The 17375-nt window shown below is 41.1% G+C and overlaps 1 non-coding gene across 1 annotated transcript; it reads right to left on the reverse strand.

The window, feature by feature from the left end:
- Positions 1-6989: 6989 nt before the first annotated feature.
- On the reverse strand, positions 6990-7092 carry LOC142858100 (U6 spliceosomal RNA). Its single transcript, XR_012911979.1, has one exon. It is a non-coding gene; the product is annotated as a U6 spliceosomal RNA (small nuclear RNA).
- Positions 7093-17375: the final 10283 nt, after the last annotated feature.

The raw sequence follows: 17375 nt of genomic DNA on the forward strand, positions 1-17375 counted from the left end.
GAAAGATAAATATGGGAAATAGTCCCATTTGAAGGCTTATTTCCATTCAAGTTAATTATCAGAGTCTAAGATTCTCAGACTTGGGAAAACAATTACAGGTAATCTACTTTACCTACCCACATGACAGCTGGAGACCTTTCGGTGTCTGTCTGAATTGAGAAGTTCAGAACAGTATATACTAACGGTGATAGAAAAGGGGTACTCCTTAGCTGTCTAGAGAATGTCATTTCTACTTTCTTCTAATTCAGGATGCTGTGTGTGAAAATAATGCAGCAGAGTTATTTGAATCAGAACACGCATGTTTACATATAGATATACATAACCCAACCATATGCTGTAAGTTTAAATTTGCAAGTTGCTTAAAAGGATGAACGGCAAGCAATTACCTAAAATGTTAAGTGTAAGTTGGGGACTGAGACAGTACCCAGAGAGAAAATTATTTGTAATTTGAAGTCAAAGCCATCTGTCAAAGAAGGGGCTCAGAGCAAAAAGAAAGACATTGGTAGACTCCATAGATGGAGGCAGGGGCCAAGAACCCACCCTACAAGTGGCTCCCAGCTATAACCAGCAGTCTGGTCACCATCTTGCTGATGAGCAGATAAAACAGTCTATGAACTTTGGGTCAATTGTATTCCACTGCAGTGGCTTCAAGTACCATACTGGTCTCAGAGTTTTGGAAGCTCCCGGGATCAAATTTGTCTGTTACAAAGTAAAGGGTTGCTGTGTTAAAAAACGTACTTTACGACATCTTATGATTTGGAGCTTAGTTTGCTGAATCCTCAGTTTAAGTGACATCATGTGAGACTTCTTAGGACCTTCAGATAGAGTTCGGGCTGCTCTGGAGGGTCGAATACAGGTTTCCCATGTCTGGATAGTGTCAGGGAGAGGTGGAAGGTAAGACCCTGTTAAGACTGTCCACCAGACACGGCACTGGCATGTGGTCTCTCCAGCACGCTGGTCTCAGGGTATTAAGATTTCCTTTTCTTTCTCCTTTTTAAGGCTCTGTGGGATAGCATGCCTATTTCTTGTATTTCTTTTATTTGAGTGACAAAACACGCTTTACATAAAATTTGCTGTTGTAGCCACCTTTAGGGTTCAGTTTGGTGGCATTACTTACACTGACAGCTACTCAAACATCTACTTCAAAACTTGTTCATTTTCCATACAGAAATTCTGCAACCTATCTTAGTGATTTTTCTATTTATTGCTGTAAAGAGACACCATGATCAAAGCAGTTTATAGAAGAAATTATTTAGAAGTTTTTAGAAAAATTATTTTAGTCTTTACAAGAATTAGTTAGCGTTTCAGAAGGTGAGTCCATGGCCCTCTGAGCACAGATGTGCACCACACGAGTGCAGGAGCCCACGGAGGTCAGAAGACAGCAGAGGAATTGGAGTTGGAGAGGGCTGTGGGCTGACGTGTGGGTGCTGGGAATTGGGTCCTCTGGGGAGAGAAGCAAGGGCTTTTTTTTTTTCGAGACAGGGTTTCTCTTAGTTTTTGGAGCCTGTCCTGGAACTAGCTCTGTAGACCAGGCTGGTCTCGAACTCACAGAGATCCGCCTGCCTCTGCCTCCCAAGTGCTGGGATTAAAGGCGTGCGCCACCACCGCCTGGCTAGCAAGGGCTCTTAACTACTGAGCCGTCTCTCCATCTCCCCAGACTAGGTCTTAAGTATCTTCTTAAAAAGTTCAGATTGCTTGAGAGAACGAGCAAAGAGAAGCATAAGTCTGTCAGGAGCCAATTTCCTCCTAAAATCATTACAGGAACCATCACCCTGGGGAGTCTGCAGAGAACCCCACACCCCTAATTGTGTTAAGAATGGTTCTATTAACAAAGCCTACCCCACACCCAAATTGGCTGTTAATGAGAGCTATCTGTTAGCGGAACCCACCCCGCATTCCAAACTATCTAAAGATCTAGGTGTGTGGACTCGTGACTTCTTGGCGTACAGTGACCTGACCGAAGATAACCTCCTGCCTACGTGACCAACTCGGACCATGTGACCAACGTGAACCACGCGGCAAGAGCCCAGGCCCCTGTGCCCTGATGTGGGAGTGTCATATATCAATCTGTTGATTTCATTGTTTAAGCAATAAAGAAACTGCTAGGCCCATTTGATAGGCCCACCCTTAGGTGGGTGGAGTAAACAGAAGGGAAGGCTGGGAGGAAGAGGAAGTGAGGGCAGACTCGACAGCTCTCCTCTCCAGAGCAGACGCCTTCAGAGAGACGCCATGCTGCCTGCTCCAGGGAAGACGCACACCATGCCCCAGCTCCGACCCAGGATGGACTTAGGCTAGAATCTTCCCGGTAAGCGCACCTAGGGGCGCTACATAGATTAATAGAAATGGGCTAGTCCAGGTGTGAGAATTAGCCTAGAAGAGAATGGGCCAAGCAGTGTTTAAATGAATACAGTTTGTGTGTAATTATTTCGGGCCATAAGCTAGCCGGGCAGGTGGCTTGGGTTTGGGGGACGCAACCCTGCCGCCGCCCATATTACTACAAATGGCGCCCAACGTGGGGCTAACTAAACCTACTTAAAAAACCTGAGAAGGCTTAAAAATAAGGGAGAGAGCATTTAACACAGATTTTTGCTGTTTGTTGGTGGCGTGCTGTAGAGAGATTTCCTGATTCGGCAACAGCGGCAGAAAAAACGCTGTGTCATTTCAAAGCATGGCTTCCTGGGGCTGTGCCGCCAGTGCAAACTCTGGCTTTATGTTTGTGTTCCCGCTTGGGATCAGAAGGAGAGTGCTCTGAGACCTTGACGATGACTCAGAGCTCCCCGCCTGCTCCTGGGCAGAAGGCAGAATCAGGCTTAGGCAGGCGGAAGAGCATGGCGGATTCCTGCTGCCATACAGAGACGTGTTTTTAGACTGCGCAGTGCTCTGCCTGTCAGATTTGGATGTTACTTGGATGAAAAGAATTTCTGTGCTGCACGCTCAGTCTCAGAATTAAAGTGCTGAGTGCCGCTCCTACCTCGTAGCCCCAAGAGGCTTCCTGACTCAGCTTCAGCTGCAAAACCCTGCAGCTCATTAAGAGGTCCTGCCACGAAACACTTAAACGGTGGTGACGAAAAGCTGAACGCATGCTTTTCGGTTTTCAGGCGTAGCAGGAAAAAAGGTGCGCCGTTTAAAAATGCCGGCTTTCTGGGCCATCCTGCCAGGGCAAACTCTGACTGTTTGAGGCAGGAGGGCCGGCTACTGAGAGAGGACTTGAGTGTTGTCTGTTGTAGCTTGCTGGCTGGCAGGGACCTTGAAATGCTATAAACATGGCTACAGCCAATACCTCAGCCATGAGGCTGGAAAGCTAAGGATCCAGCCGGCAAAGCCACGCCTTTAGTCCTACTGATATTGCTCAGTAATTTAAAGGCTCTTGTGGTCAGAAAAACAGAGAGAGATACAGTAAAGAGATTCAAAGACAGAGAAAAAATTTAAATGATTTACAGTGTTAAAAATATATACAGACTAAAAGTTAAAATTCTTAAAGTAAACTTCTCTGACTTCAAGGTGTGGTAGCACACGCCTTTAATCCCAGTGCCTAGAAGGCAGAGACAAACAGATCTCTGTGAGTTCAAGGTATAGTAGTGTACGCCTTTAATCCCAATGCCTGGGAGGCAGAGACAGGCGGATCTCTGAGAGTTCAAAGACAGCCTGGTCAAAGATGTATGCTCAAAAAGCAAAAAGTTAACCTAGAAATGTCACAGCTTAGATTCTTAAGCGTCTAGTGATTTAAAGGCGCAAATCAAAAGTGCTCCTGGATAGTAAAAAATTGCAGATTCACAATAGGACAGATTCAGACCGCTAAACGAGTCACACTGTTGGATGAATGTACGTAGGCTTGGGAGAGAGAAGAAAAAGAATATAGAGAATAAAGTTAATGCTTAAAAAAAAAAAAGGTAAAGTCTTTAAAGAGACAGAGTACAGAGAGTTATAGATATAAATAAAAATAAGCCGCGTAAAGATGGAAAATTCACAGAGAGTCTGGATTATGTACATTGTGTTTTCTTTAAAATTTTTGACTGTGAAGGAGCTAAGTACAGAGAGACATTTCATTATATGGGCTGCCCAGTGGAACCAGAACGGATATCATGAGGGTATGACTTCAGAATTTGGATCTAAGGATATGATACTTTGGAAAAGAGATTCTTCTTTTGTTTTCACAGAGGATGAGACTCTATGGATTTCTTCTATTCCGATTTGGTATGATGGACCACGTCCTCCTGAAGGGTTGCTGTGAACATCTTCAGAAAATTGCCTTGCTCAACTGCCAACTGAGATAAACCTGGCACACAGGTTACACCCTAAAATCATTAACGACGCCCCCATTCAGCAGGAAGCAGTTTGGAGAGAAAAAACTGCGCCCATGTTCCCAAATATAGTTTATAAATGTTCTTTTACATTTAAAGGGGGATATGATATAGGTATGAATAATTTGCATTAGTATAGATTTTGCTTTATTTATAGAGATTTAAGGTCAATTTTGTTATATGTATAAATGTTTCTGATGTAACTTTTACTTGATAACTGTTTTGTTATATGTAATTTTGCTATGTTAAAGTTAAAGCCTTTTTTTTGTTTAAACAGAAAAAGGGGAAGTGATGTGGGAGTGTCATATATCAATCTGTTGATTTCATTGTTTAAGCAATAAAGAAACTGCTAGGCCCATTTGATAGGCCCACCCTTAGGTGGGTGGAGTAAACAGAAGGGAAGGCTGGGAGGAAGAGGAAGTGAGGGCAGACTCGACAGCTCTCCTCTCCAGAGCAGACGCCTTCAGAGAGACGCCATGCTGCCTGCTCCAGGGAAGACGCACACCATGCCCCAGCTCCGACCCAGGATGGACTTAGGCTAGAATCTTCCCGGTAAGCGCACCTAGGGGCGCTACATAGATTAATAGAAATGGGCTAGTCCAGGTGTGAGAATTAGCCTAGAAGAGAATGGGCCAAGCAGTGTTTAAATGAATACAGTTTGTGTGTAATTATTTCGGGCCATAAGCTAGCCGGGCAGGTGGCTTGGGTTTGGGGGACGCAACCCTGCCGCCGCCCATATTACTACAGTGCCCCATCCCCCAACTCTTTACTCTATATAAGTTGTCCCCCATCTGTAATAAACGGAGGCTCTGACAAACTTTGCATGGCCTCCTTCCTCTTTCTTAGCCCATTTATCTTCCAGGTAGTGCCTCTCCGTGACCCTGGAATAACTGAACTGCTAGGTGGGTTACTAACCCTAGACTAAGTAACCCGCCGAGGCAATCAACATATGTCAGTGAATAAGGGGTAACTACTGTGTAGATAACAAGGGGGGTGGGTGGTGGTGGTGGTGTTTTCTCTTGGCTTTCTTATCCAGAACTATCTACTTAATACATGAAACACCCTCTCTCCCTGTCTTTCAAAGAACAAAACAAACAAAAAACCTCCCAAAATGTATGAAGCCTGTGATACAAGCCAGTAGGCAGCAAAACACTGTGTTAATTTTGGAAGCCTTCCATATGTCATCATAACACAAAAGAATGTGTGCTAATGGCTCTCTCGTCACGGCCTGTGTTGGCTGAGCACTGGATGTCATAGAACCTTTCTGGCTTAATTGTGCATTTCCTTGCTTCCTTTGGTTTCTGTCTGTCAAAACAAAAACATTTTTATGCTGGTGCATATGAATATAAAAATAGTTAACAATGGAACAATTTCATATGCTGGAAATATTTTTGTTTCTACTCTAAGTTTTGCCATTCTAGGAATCGCACCAGGACCTTGCACACACTAGGCAAATTTTCTACACCAATAGATTTGAAATACTTTTTAAAATACACAAATTGACCTACACCAATAGATTTGAAATACTTTTTAAAAATCCAAACAAAGCATACACATATGCTCTTAAAGTTATCAGTGGGATCCTCCATTATTCTGGATAATAATTTGTTTTTCAAGTTAGATTCATAGGAAAAAAGGCTTTAATGTGGGCATTCAAGCCATGTACAATGTGTCTGTCATTTGTTGAAGTGGATGTAAAAACAGAGGGAACGAGCTTTGAAGAAATGAGTGAAGTTGCACTGAGAACATTAAACAATGATATTATTAGTTTAACATTTGGAGTGGCAAAAAATGCCCACACATATGGAACTTTCAGTTTTGGGTCATACACATCAAGATAATAGAATATAACAAGATGACTTTAATATTAAGGATGAATCAAACATAACTGTCCTCTAGGATTCAGAGTTCTCTCTCTCCCTCTGCTCTTCCTTCCCTTTTGCTAATAAATAACAATAACGATAACTGTTATTATTCCCTCCCTCCCTCCGTCCCTCCTTCCTTTCTTCCCTCCCTCGCTCACTCCCTTCCTTCCTTTCTTTGGAGACAGGTTCTCACTCTGTCCTCTGTCACTCAAGGCTGACTTTTAATTCTCAGCAACCCTCCTCTTGCTTCAGCCTCCCAAGTGCTGGGATTAGAGGCTTGAGCCTCCAGAGGCCTATAATCTGAGGGGCCCTCTCTCTAGGAGCATAAATTACCATTGTTTGTGAGCGTAAAGAATTCTGGTTATTGTCACACTGCATTGCGGGTAAACCCCATGCAGTTTCAACCCTGTAGGTAACTGAGGAGCCGGGAGCAGGAGGTGGGTCCTCCCCCCAGGAAGAGCCCGCCAGCTGGTTGTGCAGTGTCAATGCCCAGACATGAAAACACACACGCAAGTAACATTATACAGACCGAGCAGGCTGTATTTAGGAATATATATGTATATACATATCCATGAAGTTAGTAATTAATCAAAAACGACACAGTGAATTTGGAGAAGAGCAGGGAGGGGTCTGTGGGAGGACTTGAAGGGAGGAAAGGGAAGGGAGAATGATGTAATTATAATAGGATCTCAAAAATAAGAATAATTCTGGTCATTTGGTTCTCATTAGATAGATGCTTATAGTGTTTGCCTCAATTCTGCTTCGGATTTCATAGATTTATAGGAACTCCAGTGAAATTATTCAGATCTGACTTTTTGTTTTTTTAAATATGAAACGATTGACAAACTTGCATGTGACCTTTGAGCAGAGGCCACGTTGATCTTCTCTGTATCGTCCCAGTGTAAGTATGTGTGCTACTGAAGCGAGCCTCGGGTCTCTTGGTGGTCTGGCTTGACCACTTTTTCACTAGCTAGTTTTCAACAAAAAAAAAAAATGCAAATGAAAGATTTCATTATCTGGGTATGGTGGTGCACATCTGTAACCCAGTACTATGGAGGCAGAGACCGGCAAAGGTTTTTGAGTTTGAGGCCAGCCTAGTCAACACAGTGAGTTCCGAGTCAGTCAAGGTGACATACTTGCAGTACATTTTACCCTATTTATTTTACTTCTTATTTGATATGCTGTATTAATACCTAATATCATAACATTAAACAGAATACTTAATAATGCTACATGTATTAACTCAAGTAAAATTTCTGTCTAATATGCATATATATGTTTGTTTCTTCCTGTTTCTCTATCTGGCTTGGTGTCAGATAAATCAAGGTGAAATTACATGAGGGGGGATATCCTTTTGAACTTCTTAATTTTTAAAAATACATATATGTATTACAGTTTCAAACAGTAAAGGCAAATAATTAGCATTTAAGACTTGAGTGGAGGAAGTAGCATTGTATTAATTTGACTAAGTCAGGATGGTTTATTTAGGAAGGCATCTGGCAGGTCCTGAATTGGAGCTTAGTCAAGTGTCATTGCTTTATTCTGACAGCACTGTTTGACCTTCAGCTACTATTTGTACCTAAAAGAGATTAATGTAAGAGGTATTGATCTTAAAAGAATATTATGACCAAGATTAGAGAATCCCAAACAAGCCCCTTAATGTTTGGAAAAGGAAGTAACTTAAGAAAAAAATATTATACTGTGTTTTAAAAAACATAGTAAGAGGCCAGTTTCTTTGTGGTCCTTTGGAAGGAACCTGTGGCTGCAGGGGCGGTTTTTTTTTCAGCTGTCCTAATAAACCCACATATATTCATATATATTTTAGTCATAGAAAGACACAAGACATACATATTTTGCTGACTTTAACTTAAAATACCTTAGGACAAAATGTAGAACCAATAATCTGGTCTTTCACTGGAATTCTGAGAACAAATGGTTTTGCCTTTATTTTTTTTTAACTTGGATTTGAACCTCAGGCCTTGTATCTGACAGACGACCACTCTACCACCGAGCCACAGCCCCTGAGAACAAAAGGCCTTAAGAGTCTGATTTTCATATTAGAAGTTGAGATTGAGATTTGGAAACCGATGACAGCTCATCAGTTGTCTGAATTGGTTGCCAGGCAGCCTGAACTATGGCAAATTTTATAATTCTCATTTAATTTTATGTCTTAATTTATTAGCGATCTTAATAAAAATATTAGAGACACCAATGGCACGAACTTGCAAGATGCCGCGTCTTCTGAGAGTCTCGCTTGCTTCTGACAGAGCAGTGACAGAGTGTGTCTGAGTGTTCACACTCTTACGTTTTTACTGAGGGTTTAGTGGGTGCCTGAGTTATCTTCACTCAATCCACATGAAACTTGTACAACGTAAGCACTATTATTTCCACATTATACCAATAAGGAAACAGATTGAGAGAAGTGAAACCTTCCCAAGGAACTGTTCATAAACTCAGCAGTGGGATTAAGTTCGGTCCGACTGGCTCTAAACTAGAGCTCTCTCTAGTATATACCACTGTTGAGACAGTGGACTGTGATAAATACAACTTATAAAAAACTAGAGGAAAGGATTTTGAGTGTTTTTACCACAAGAAATGATTGTTTGGGGGCTGTAGAGATGGCTCAGAGGTTAAGAACACTGACTGCCCTTCCAGAGGACCCAGGTTCAATTCCTAGCACCCATTTGGCAGCTCACAACTGCCTGTAACTCGAGTTTCAGGGGATCCGACACCCTCACACAGACATATGTGTAGGCAAAACACTAATGCACATGAAATAAAAATAAATAAGTTATTTTAAAAAAACTCAGAAGGCAGAGGCAGGCAGATCTCTGTGAGTTCAACAGCCTGGTCTACAAGAGCTAGTTCCAGGCTCCAAAGCTACAGAGAAACCCTGTCTCAAAATAACAACAACAACAAAATGCTTATTTGAGAAGACAGATATGTTCCCTTGGATTTACAAATTACACACCATAGACAAGTATTAGATCATCATATGATACTCCATAGATGTATATAGCTTGTGTGGTTTTTATGTACTGGTTGAAAATAAATAAAATTAAAAATAAAAACAATTGAATTTTTTGGAGTTGAAGTTCTCAGGCTGGATGATAGCCCTAGGTATAGAATTTATAAGTGGAAATAGAAAGAACACAGACACCTTATGTTCAAGTCTGTGGCCCAGAGCATGGCTCTGGCTTCTTGGGAAGTTGTTACAGTCTGGGGTTGTGAGTGTGTTGTGTAGGCTATAAGCTGTTTATTAGCAACTCATGAGCAATTCAAAGCACTGTGTACTTTGCCTTTATGCATATACTGATTCCTGATTATCTGAAAATGCCTTTAAACTAGTCTTATTTGAATCTGAAAATACGCGAGGAAAGAACTAGGGAGTGGGAGGGGCACGTGACTCTCCTGGGCAGCAAAAACATGGAGAAACTACTTCAAACCATGCCCCTTAGTCTTGGTATTATTTATTTATTTATCTATTAAGATTTATTTATTTATACAGTATCTTGCCTGTAGGCCAGAAGAAGGCACCAGATCTCATTATAGGTGGTTGTGAGCCACCATGTGGTTGCTGGGAATTGAACTCAGGACCTCTGGAAGAGCAGTCAGTGATCTTAACCTCTGAGCCATCTCTCCTGCCCCTCTTGGTATTATTTATATGTGCAGTGCTTGGAAAGCAGCGAAGTAAAGTCCTGTCTGATGATATTAATTAATAGTGATGTAAAACTGTCCAAGTAGCAAAAAATGTAGTGTTATTTTCACATGAAAGCCATTCAAGACAGAATGCCATGTGGCAGACAGATAACAAGGGTTAGCAAGAGGAGGAAGTTGTTTTAAACGAGGTATAATTATTACCTGACACTTCTGAAGGCATAGAGATTGTCTACCCTGAGCTTAACAGTGATGCCTAGGGGGCAGAGGTGATGGTTAGTTTCTCTGTAGAAGCAAGGAGCATCTGAGGAGTGGTGTTCATCCCTCTCACTGAAGAAAGACACTGATATGACCTAGTTTCTAGAATCTCGCTCGCCTTATGGAAATGTAGACATGAACCATATAGTAAGATATCATAGGCAACTGTCTTCTCGTTTTCTCTCTCTCTTTTTCCCAGAAAGGAAAATAAAATAATTCCCTTTTTACTGTTAACTTCTCTGAGACCTTCAGTAGTTTTCCTTTCTCTACTGAAATCTAATTCATCTCTTCAGGTAATCATGAGAGGACTGGAGAGATGGCTCAGCAGTTAAGAGCACTGACTACTCTTCCAGAGGACCTAGGTTCAATTCCCAGCACCCACATGGCAGCTCACAACTGTCTGTAACTCCAGTTCCAGGGGCTCCAACACCCTCATACACATGTAAATAAAACACCAATATATGTAAAATAAAAACAAATAACTGGGCTGGAGAGATGGCTCAGAGGTTAAGAGCACTGGCTGCTCTTCCAGAGGTCCTGAGTTCAATTCCCAGCAATCACATGGTGGCTCACAACCATCTGTACTGAGATCTGGCGCCCTCCTCTGGCGTGCGGGCATACATGGAGGTGGAATGTTATATACATAATAAATAAATAAATCTAAAAAAAAAACCAAAAAACCCCCAAATAACTAAGAAGAAAGGATATTCATAAGATACAGGTAATAATAAAAAGTGTCTCCCACGAACATAGAGGAGATTCATGGGCTCCATAGACGGGTGTTTTACTTATCATAGACATGACTTCTGACTATGTGTTTCTAGACACTTAGGGAAGTAAAGTCATTTTCAAAAGCCCAGGATGTTCTCGAGTCTTCCAACAGTCCTCTACCCCACACCTGACCAAAGTACTTGCTCCATTTCCTGAAGCTGGGACAGCAATTAGGCCCATAAAAATGAAGTTCATTAATGAAAACTAATTGAAAATTAATTCACCATGACTCCAGGGAAGAGCTTGCATTTAAAACATTGTGTTGTTAGCAAGTGAGACTGTAACCATCAGAGCATGGCAAAATACTTCAGAATGACACATAGGTTAATGAGGTGGCGGAGCGTCAGAAAAACAAAGGCTTGTAACATTAAAACAGCCACCGCACTTAGAACGCTGCCCTGCCCCTTCCTTCTGCCTTCCCTTTCTGTCTCAGCCCACCTCTTTATTTTATTCTCACCTGCCAGAGCAGATGCCACACCATTATCCCTTCACCCAGCCATCTTTCCCACAGGAAAAATTCTACGATAATTTTCCCATTTTTGAGGATTAAGTATGATTTCTGCAAGCGCCAATCAATCCACTTTCCAACCCCTTAGGAATCTTGCTTTACGTATTTTAAATGTGCTCCTACAGGAAATTCAAACTTTCGTAAGAGAGACTAGGGCAACGGGATCCTCCCCCCTGACTCCGGCAGTCATTTACCAGAGACGCACCTGAAGATACATTTCAGTAAATACTCAAAGACAAACATTCAGATTTCTGAGACTTCTGTTCTTGCAAGTTAGATTGTATCAGAAGCACACTGACTTTTTCTTCTTTTTGTCTTAAATTCTTTACTGAGCTTGAGATGTAGCCCTGCTGGTGGGCATTTGCCTAGCAAGTGCAAGGCCTTAAGTTTGAGCCCTCCCATCAGGAAACAAACAGCATTAAAGGTGTGCAGGCATGCGTGAATGTAAGAGTGATGGGCACTTATTCCTTCAACATTCACTTACATTTCTTGTAGGAGTTCATCTAAAGCACTCTCTGAAGCCTTTTCAACCTGCGAGTTTGTAACTTTTTTGTTTGTGTGTATGGATTTAAGTCATTGGAATTTTGTTGGTTTTATTTCACTTTGAGTGTGATTGTTCTCCATGAATACTATCTTTTTCTTTCTCTTTTTTCTTTCTTTCTCTCTTTTTTTTCTTGGTTTTTCAAGATAAGTGTAGCATCTCTGGCTGTCCTGGAACTTGCTTTGTAGACCAAGCTGGGCTTGAACTTACTGAGATCCACCTGCCTCTGTCTCCTGAGTGTGGGGATTAAAGGCATGAGCCACCACACCTGGCAGAAAACAGTCTTCTTTATTTTGCTCTTGACATCATTCATAGTTAGGATTGACATAAGAATATTAGCAAGAATCTAAGGAATAGTGACATCTCTACAAGTGTTTATCATCATCATCATCATCATCACCACCACCACCACCATCATCATCACAGTCAGAAAGTGTTGAAAAGAACCATCATGTACTAAATTCTGTCATGGATGAAAGAAAATGCAGTGGGCTGATCAATGTGGGAGTAGCGAAGAGACTGCGGTGTGATAAATAAACCCTTTCAGATCTCAAAAGAAAGCTACCTTAGCCTTTCTACTGCTGTGATAAAACACCATGACCAAAAGCAACTTTGAGAGGAAAGGGTTTATTTCAGACATATCTGACTCCAGAACCTCATGAAGAGGAGTCGGGGCAGGAACTGAAGGCAGGAGCCCGAGGCAGAGGCCATGGGGAAAATGTTGCTTACTGGATTGCTCCTCGTGATTTGCTCCATCTGCTTTCTTTTTTTAAAAAAACAATTTATTTATTTTTGCTTTATTTGCATTGGTGTATGTTTGTGTGAGAGTTTCAGATCTTGGAGTTACAGACAGTTGCGAGCTGCCATGTGTGTGCTGGGAATTAAACCCAGGTCCTCTGGAAGAACAGTCAGTGCTCTTAACTGCTGAGCCATCTCTCCAGCCCCTCAGCCTGCCTTTTTATACAGCCAGGATCACGTGTCCAGGGATGATGGCACCGGCAATGGACTGGTTCTCCTGCGTCAGTCCCTATCAAGAAAATACCTCACATTACCAGGCAAAGATGTTGTTAGCAGTATTATTTCAGATCTGCTGCAGTGTTTGAAATAAGCCTTGTTTTGTTTCTTTTTCCGGGCAGGGTTTCTCTCTATAACGGCCCTAGCTGTCCTGGATCTCACTTTGTAGACCAGGCTGACCTCAAACTGATAGAGATCCGCCTCCCTCTACCTCCCAAGTGCGGGGGGGGGGGGGTGTTAAAGGCGTGTGTCACCATGCACGTCAAAACAAGACCTTTATAAAACAAAACACACAAAGGAGACAAAAAAGTGTGACAGAGTAAATACTTTAACAGCCGATGTCACAGCCAGCACTGTCCAGTAAATAGTTCAGCAGCAGATGCCACCCCCAGCACTGTCCAGATGAGAAGAGACTGACACTGGGTTCGAATTTTGACTTTTCTTTTTAGAATTTAATTGCTAAGAAAAACTCTACGTACTTCAATTTTTAGAAGACTTGATGTAATACTAACACTCAAAACCTTGCTAGACCCATATTCATAGAGGAACCAGAGATACAAAAAAGATGTGGAATTTTTTTTTTTTTTTTTTTTTTTACGATGGTGAATCTGTCTGTTAAATGTCCCTGCTCTCTCTACTTGGTCAGACAGCTCCTTCCCTTGACTGCAGTTCTCCATTTCCTTCCTGCCTTTGGGGACATTATGTTGTCTGTTTCACGTGACTTCTTTGGCTTGCTCTGGAATGTACGCGAATGCGACTTTTAGTACAAAGTTCAGAGGATTAAGTTAGCAAGAGTCAGGGCCGGTAAGGGAAGGCGATGGCTGAACCACAGCATCACCCTGAGAGAGGCGCCAGAGGCTGACTGAACTCAGTTCTGCCCAGCTTTACAAGAAGGCCAGGATAAACACGGCGAGTGTGTCCTCTGAGAGGTGTGCCAAATGAAACGCATGTCCACATTTCTTGAGTTTCCCCGTTAATCTTCCTAAAGCCTGTACTCATTGTCCATACGTTAAAGTCCGTGGTGGATGCCAACACAGGGACGTTTAAACCAGGAGCCATGTATCCGAGTGACAGTATCAAAGAAAATATGTCCATGTCCCTTTATTCCCAACAGCTAGTCGATTAAATACCTCTATTTTTCCTTGGATAACTGACATGGAACCCGGAGACCTGCTCTTGGAAACAGTTACTGGTGAGAAAGCAGAAAAAAAAAAAAAAAAGAGACCCTTGGCTGAATTTTAGTTTGAGCATTTCAAAGCTGGTATTTGCAAACTCAGAAAAAAAGGGGGGAGGGGCTTTTCATTAATCCAGGATTTTGGAAACAGTTACTCCTAGCTCACAACTGCATACAAACACAAAAACCCTAATGGGACTATTTTCTTACTAAGCCTGTAACAGTTTACACTCACCTAATGGCCTGGGGTTATGAGCAAACTACTCAATTAGAGAATTTAGGCTGCTTGCCCACATATTTTAGAGCAAATTATCCTTTCACAAATGCAGAACCCCTATATAAAAAGCCTAACTAGTATTTCCTGGGGAAAAAAAATACTATTCCCCAAATTCCCACCTTGAACCTACTAAGAATTTGTCTTTCTGCTAGGGCAAAAATTTTTATGCTAATAATTGTTTTTATGTCACATACCTCACTGTTGCTCTTCCTGATGACTTGTCTTTTGACCTTTAAGTAACTGTGGAATTATAATCGATCCACTTCAAAATGAGGACTTTCTTTCTAAGGTCTTTTCCGAAAGTTGAGGGTTTCAGATTAGAAAGTTTGGAATCCAGTCAATTCTTTGATAACAGATCTCGGCTTGGGGGGTTAAATGAATTTCATGGTTATTCTTAACACTTACTATTTCTTCTTAGGCCTCTTTCATTTAAAAGGGGGTCGGTGCTTCCAATCTATAAACACCCATTAAAAGTTGTCCACCCTTTTTTACTTGGCTGCTGGTCTTAATTGTCTGCAGATGGGTGGATCGCTGCATTTTATTTCAAAGGTAGAGATTTGCAAAAATGTAAACGGGCCTATTAAAAGTTCAAAATCAACTCTCAACATCCATTAAAAGGATCCATGTGTAAATGGGAATTGAACTCAACGGGCAAGTGTCTTTTGCTCTCAAACATTCCTAGCTAGTAAGTATGTCTTACTATCTGTGAGTAGCTCGTGTGCTCAACACAATGGGCTGCAGGAGAATTACCTTAAAAATCCCTGCAGAAGTTAGAAGTAACGCAGTAAGAACTGCTATGCACCTTATCGATTTACACTGCCTTTAAGAGGAATAGAAACATTTGTTATGCATTCCGTAACAAAATAAAAATTCCATATATTTAGTCCCGTAGAGTATTGAATAGAGAATCCTAAAACATGACTATTTTTAATAGTCCATCTATTGAACTTTTATTTTCTATCCTATTAAAATTCCTTCCAAAAAAAAAAATGAATGATTCTCAGTTCTGCCCATGACTGCGAGCTGAACCCTAGCTCGCAAATCTCGCCACTGTGGTGTTCTGGCTTATCTTGCCTAAGGGACTGACAGTTTGTCTCAGATCCTACAGTTTCATTTGTTCCTCTCTCACCAGCTTTCCCCTTGGTCTTGATTCTCGTTAGCCCACCCTGATGGCTGACCACTTCTAATCCATAAACGAAGCACACATTAAACACTAAAACTGTGTGTCTTTGATCTTTGCAAAATTGAACCCATCGCAGACATGATTTAACTTGATTTTTTTCTGCATTTAAAATGAAATATTCTGAACAGTACAGACCACGCTAGAATCTTCATCCTTGAAAATCGGCCCCATACAATCACCTTCTAGTCAGGACTATAGTGGAATTGCTATAGAGTGTTTTGCTCATGTTGGCTTTGAGACCTATCATCAGTACCCAGTAGCCCAACAGAGGCTTGAGCATCTGCTAAGTATATTGTCTTCATCCTTTCCCTAAGTACAAAGAACCGTTTAGTTAAAGACAAATAGTATTTCCCCTTAAACTCAGTTTCGACAGAGAGGTTATAGTGGCAATGTTTAAGAGACGCTGTAGTCTTGGAGATTGCTATTACTTATTACATTTGTCTGTGACAAAAGAGGAAGCAATTTGGGTACCTCAATAGAAAAAAAAACAGTTGAGGTTACATTCCTTTAGCTTGCAAAAAGACGTTTATAAGCTTTAAACAAAATTTTACTTTCAAAAACTATTTCAATATTGGTTATCTTTTTTCGGAGTAAGATCTCTGATACTTTTCCATGTGGCTCTTATTATGTGAATAGCCATCTAAGCTTGCATATGTAATTATATGAATTACGAACTGTGACTTTATTCTTTTATAATCTTTGTAGTTCTTGCCATTACTTTTACATGTCTATGTCTGGCAATATGTAGCTTTGAAACTATGCCAAAAATATTTATTGTCCTATATCTGGCATTCTCATACTATGTGGTTGGGTTTGGTCTCCAAGCTGGGTAAAGCTTATTAGCAGATACAGTTCTTGGCATTTGTGTGAAACTGTCTTAAGTAATTTTAGTATGTCCCTGAATTATGTAGCCTTTTGCAGGCCTTGAAACAAATATGAAGTTAAAATTCAATGCTCAAGTTATCTTTTTTTTAAACTTCTAAGTTGGGGGAAAAGGAACAAAAATAACAATAACAAACAAACAAACAAACAAAACCACCTCAGAAAATGAAAGTGTAGATTTAACTGCAAACTAGAACATTCTGAAATAGTAGCATTACAGACTGGATAAAATGTTTCCTTATATGCAAATCCCAGAGAGCTGGGGCAGGCACTGGTACCTGGTAGTGTTGGTATTTTGTGGCTGCATGTACTGATAATGGAGATAAAAAGCAAACCATCCATGAACAATCCTTTATTAATCTCCTTGCAGCATGACTGCTTTATTGAAGTATTACAAAGACATGATCCTGTGCTTAGGTTTGTATCTCACCCTCCCTCACACGGCTCTTTATTATGTTCAGGCAAAGCATCATATTCTATTCTTCTTATTCTATGGTTCATTCTCAGGATACTTTTGTGAAAATAAATATAATAACCTATTAGCATTACTTAAGGTCGTTTAAAGGTATTCTTAAGCTGATAAAATTCTTTACAAATTATTTCTAAGTTATTTTAATTGCATGAATGTTTTGCCTGAGTGAATGCTTTGCCTGCATGCACATCTGCACATCACATGCATGTCTGGTGCATGAGCAGTTCAGAAGAAAGCATTCGGTTCCTGCTATCTGACACCCTTTTCCAGGCTCAGTGGGCACCCAAATGCACATGTGCACTCACGCGCGCACACACACACCACATACACACAACACACACACCACACACACACCACACATACAACACACACCACATACACACAACACACACACACCACACACACACCACATACACACAACACACACATACAACACACACACCACATACACACAACACACACATATAACACA

Source organism: Microtus pennsylvanicus, chromosome 9, assembly GCF_037038515.1.
Source record: "Microtus pennsylvanicus isolate mMicPen1 chromosome 9, mMicPen1.hap1, whole genome shotgun sequence".
In the NCBI taxonomy this organism is placed as follows: Eukaryota; Metazoa; Chordata; class Mammalia; order Rodentia; family Cricetidae; genus Microtus; species Microtus pennsylvanicus.